This window comes from Bactrocera neohumeralis, unplaced genomic scaffold (assembly GCF_024586455.1).
Source record: "Bactrocera neohumeralis isolate Rockhampton unplaced genomic scaffold, APGP_CSIRO_Bneo_wtdbg2-racon-allhic-juicebox.fasta_v2 ctg6971, whole genome shotgun sequence".
Classification (NCBI taxonomy): domain Eukaryota; kingdom Metazoa; phylum Arthropoda; class Insecta; order Diptera; family Tephritidae; genus Bactrocera; species Bactrocera neohumeralis.
In genome coordinates, this window is record NW_026093786.1 from 1 (window position 1) to 5,328 (window position 5,328).

The 5,328-nt window shown below is 36.4% G+C and overlaps 1 pseudogene; it reads right to left on the reverse strand.

Moving 5' to 3' along the window:
- Positions 1 to 2,987: 2,987 nt before the first annotated feature.
- On the reverse strand, positions 2,988 to 3,576 carry LOC126767485 (uncharacterized; annotated as a pseudogene).
- Positions 3,577 to 5,328: the final 1,752 nt, after the last annotated feature.

The following is a 5,328-nucleotide window of genomic DNA, read 5'->3' on the forward strand; positions in this document are numbered from 1 at the left end:
GGGAACAAGGAAACAATCTTCCACTTTCTCTGCGAATGCCCAGCTCTAGCACTTCTTCTTCTTAATTGGCGTAGACACCGCTTACGCGATTATAGCCGAGTTAACAACAGCTAGGCTGCTGTTGGTTTTTCATTGGAGTGAGCTTCTTACGTGGGTCCCAAACCCAGCGCACAACCCTATGTAGGGGATGTTTCGCCTTCTCACTTTAGCTCGCCTTCGAACGGATGTTCTTGGGCTACCCAGAGGATACTTGGTCAAAGACCGGAAGTAGTGAGCTGCTTGAACCATGTGTAAAAGAATCGCTTCTGGCCACTCCCAAGTGAATGGCGATCAGAGAACTTTCCCTAACTTGCGTGAACCACTACACATGACTCCAGCTCTAGCACAGATCCGACAAAAAACACTTGGAATCCATCAAGCACGAAACCCTGGATGGATTTCCACTAAAAGCATATCGGACCCAAGTAGTTTCATCCAGAGATAAAGAGATGTCCAACTCCTCTCTCACTGGAAGTGAGAGAATGATTGCTAAACGTCAAAACCTACTGAACTTTGACAGCTAATCGAGATCAGTAGGTTTTGACGTTTGGCATTGAAAAGAGGGACGACCAGATTGAAATCTTACCAAAAAATATGTAAACGGAGGGATTTGTTGCATCGTTCAAGACCACGTTAAATGTAAAGCAATGAAAATAAAATAAATTTGTAAAATTTGAAGGCATTTGATGAAAGGTTTTGTAATTCGAAGCATCATAGTATTATTTTCAATGGAAAATAATAAAAAAACATTTAATGATTGAGAGCTAAGAAGCTTAAATCCTTTTATTGGGTATTAGAGGTCAAAAGTGAGTTATTCTAACATATTTCAATAAGATTTAAATAGTTTCTCCATATAATAAATAACCACTATATAGTAATTTTTATTCATACTAAATGTTGGGTGTTTTAATTTAAATGCCTAAAAATTATTATTTTGTCCGATCTGGCCATAATGGAAAATGTTATAAAAAACGCTAATTTTGAAGCGCTCTCACACTGGAATAAGTTGGACATCCCTTTATTCCTGGTTTCATCGAAACCTCAAAATGGTTTGAGAGAGTAGGTGAATCATAATAGCAAATACAGAAGGTTCTACGTATAGTGTAACAAAATGGCACATCAAGTGCTAATTGAGCGAAAGGCTGCACTCCTACCTACCTACCTAAGTACATTAATAAAGGCAGTGATCAAGCAACTTTCAGCATACAATCACCAAATAAAAAAAGTGGAACAATATCAGTCTGGACGTTACATGTGCAGCTCTGTAACTGTATGGAGGATCCTATCAATCGAAGTGCACGACCGGGCTCCCTTAATTGTCCACCTTGCAGTTCATTTATAAAATAGACAAAGAATATATTTCGCTGAGAACAAGGTCCGATATCCTTTGCACACCCAAGAACTGTACAAGGTGTTGTGGGAGTGTGGGTGGGAAAACAAATTATCAGAAGGAGGTCTTTGCGTGATACAACACTCACAGAATTCTTCAAGTTATGTGCTCAAGATGATTTCACGAAAACACTGACATATGACAGAGTTCCAAGTTGCTATACATGGAACGAGAGTTCTAAAACTTTTCAAAAAAGTATTCAGTATTCTCTGCATTACTATCAACATTTGATAGCAATGAAGGGAAATTGTTTTTCGTGATGCCTCAGGAGGTACACGAAAAACATTTTTAATCAATCTGACAATGCGCGATTTGCGCAACATGGGTCAGGATGTACAATTAATTAATCTCAGGCTTTCCGTAAAATCCTACCACGTGCTGACGAAATAAATGCTTCTTCATCCGGCATTCCACTACTCTTTGGCCACATGTCAATAAGACAGAACCGCAAACTAATACTAAGGGGTTCGAAAATCTGCAGCGTCTAGTAACAGGCTATTTCCAGACATGCTGCTAAAAATTGGCAATGGAGAGTTACCACAAAGTGAAGGAAGGATTGACCTAGAAAACTTTGTGTTTTCCAAGAGTTAGTCAACAATGTCTATCCTGACATATCTTGGGAAGAAAGCGATTCTGTCACCAACTTACGAACAAGTAATGAAATTAATAACCCGTCTGGACTCCCTCCTCACAAAATGGTGTTGAAACTAGGTTGTCCTGTTATTTTATTAAGAAACCTAAATCCATCTAAACTTTGCCATGGCACGCGTTTGCTGGTAAAAGCACTGACAACTTGCATAATAGAATGCACAATACTCACAGGATTTGGTATGGAGAAAATGTATGGATTCCACGTATCTCTCTGATACCATCGGATTAACCCATCCAATTTAAAACAGTTTCCGGTAAAAACATCTTTGCAATGACCATTAATAAATCGCAGGGTCAAACCTTCAACGTTGCAGGCTTTAGATTTAGCCTTGACAGAGAAAATATGTTTGTATTGTCTAATGGCAAGAAAGCGAACGTTGCATATAAAGCAGGACCGTAACTCTTATGACTTTTATCAATAAAATCAAAAATAAGAATTATTTTTGATTTTTATATATTTAGATCAAAAATAAAAATTATTTTTGATTTTTATATATTTAGATCAAAAATTAGAGTTATTTTGATTTTTATTTTTTTAGATCAAAAAATAAGAATTATTTTTGATTTTTATATTTTTAAATCAATAATAAAAATCAATTCAAAATTTTTATTTATTTATATATGCCGTATGTATTACATTCCAATTTTTATATTTGAATATATGCGACTTATCCATTATCAAACGTCTAATAAACTCTTACGTAGATATATTCACGGTAGCAATGCTTTAATTAAAACAGTATTCAGAAGAAGCAAATTTAGGCGTAGTGATAAAGAAGAAACTGACAATTAAAATATAGAAAATTATGAAAATATCATGGATAATGTATCAGCTATAAAACGTGAATAGAGCGAAATAAAAAAATTCTAAAATTTTAGCTTACGTAAAACATAAACTGCGAGAGGCTTATAAGTTTTGGTGGTTACTGCATAAACTTCGCGCATTATCTATATTGAAACTTTTCAAAACATTTTCAATTTTAGTGGTTAAATATTGCGCAGTATGTTTCTGCTTCAATTTAAGCATGGCTAGTGTGAATATTTCAAGTTTATTGGATGTGATTATTTGCACATTTACACCCAAAATAGCCCGATCGTGGCGAGTAGCTGTATCCATTTTTAAGCAAAGTAATTTATTTTTTGTTAAATTTCTTATATTATTTTTTAAGTTATCACACTGATCTTTCAAATGGTGTAAAATAATTCTTGAGTTTATTTTTGGAATATGTAGACCATCAAATATTGGGTTTGTTAATGTATTAAATGGCTCACTATCAAAATATGACAAGGGCACTGATTGTTTAGTTAACAAAGTGATGCAAGAATAAACAACTTCATTCACGGACATTTCAACGGCAAATTTAATTTTTTTATCGTTTTTGCATGCTTCACTGCTTTCTATTTAGCTCTTTTGTCATCATAAATATAATTTGCAAATCTCTGTTTAAAGGCTGATTTTCCTTGTGCAGAGCCCAAATTTTGTTCACTGTCCGCTACTGTATATATAAAAGAAAATCGTAGCTGAAAATTGGTGGAGAGGTAGCTTAGAACCAGGGGACGGACAAAGGGGTACTTTTTATCCTTTTATGTTAAAAGTCAGTACAATTCATAAATACCAAAAAATATATTTAAAATCATAAACACTTTTTCATGTTTGTAAGAATCATTCGAATATTTTATTACTTCAGAAAAGTATACTATCAAAATTTTATGTTTCCGTGTGACTTGACATAATCATCATTACAACCCCCGCGATTAAGACGATCGCATCTTTTCCGACAATGCCGTAATCCAGGAAGGATACGATATATTGTACAAGAAAAGACTGTAGAATCACAAGAAATTGTCCGTTATAAGAGCCGCGTTATCATGGTTCGACTTTTAGAAGATATTTTGTATCAAATTCCCCTCCAGAAATGGCGATCTTGAGATGAATAAGTATATACATAATAAAACTTTATTTTTGATCAAAGACATATGTTACGTCATGTGCAATAGTTTACCAGCGCCTAATTGTGAAATGAATGATTGCGTTGCTTAATGAAAAATCTGCTGAAGATTTCTTTATGCTATTGTTGACTATCGGTTATAGTTGAGTACCTGTTGATGAATTGAGCGGATTGATTTCATTTTCCAATAATTTCTGTAACCTTGTCTCATCGAAAGACGAACTTATCAACAAACATCATTACTAAAAACAAAACTAATGAATTGTTGAGTAAGCGAGCAATTTTAACGACAATGAAAAAAGATGTAGCAGAACTTACCTACGAGTTCAGAATGAGGACATTGGATCAATGCATGAATTCAAATCTATTAGTTAAGTAATGAATGAAGATGAGCCCACTAACTAATCAATTGAACATTTAAACTCCTTGGATGAGCCTGGCTTGCCAACGCCTAATTTTAGTAATAATATGCTTCGAAACATAAACCAAACAAAACTATGTAACGGTACGCGTTTGGAGTTATGTAAGTAAATTGATGAACAATATGATTTGCGTTACAATACTTGGGGGATGAAGCCATGTTTAGAAGTTCACGCAATTGAGGAAAGTTCCCTGATTGTCATTCAGTTGGAAGTGGCCAGAAACAATTCGTTTACATATGGCTCAAGCAGCTCACGACTTCCGGTTTCAGACCAAGTATCCTCTGCGTAGCCCAAAAGCATCCGTTTGAAAGTGCGCTAAAGTGAGAAGGCGAAGTATCCCTCCACGATTGTGCGCTGTGTTTGGGGACGACCTCTAAAACGTGTTAGGGATTATGATTTGAGAGCATACACATGGAATGTCCTGTCACTTAATTGGGAATGTGCCGCTGCCCAGCTGGTTGAAATCCTCGTTAGAGTGAAGGCTGATATCACCGCCGTCCAAGAAATGTGATGGACGAGAGAAGGACTGAGCCAGTAGGTCCTAGCGCGGCATTTGCACAGTACCGTATAAAGGTGCGCAAATTTGGTGAGGGATTCATTGTGGAAAGAGACTCCGTCGCCAGCACTTGAAGAGCTCCATGGAACGTCTAGCCACAATCCGCATCAAAGCGAAGTTCTTCAACATATCGCCGATTTGCGCCCCCTCCCACTGAAAAAAACTTGCGCCAAAAATCCGTCTATGAGCGTGGTATCTATGGGAAACTCCCCACCCGATGTTAAATCGTGCTTGGGGGGTTAAAACGGTGGGCTAAAAAAAATATCTTTGGCCACGTCGGGAAAATTTAATCTCCCCGATCAAACATCCCCAAATTTGGGG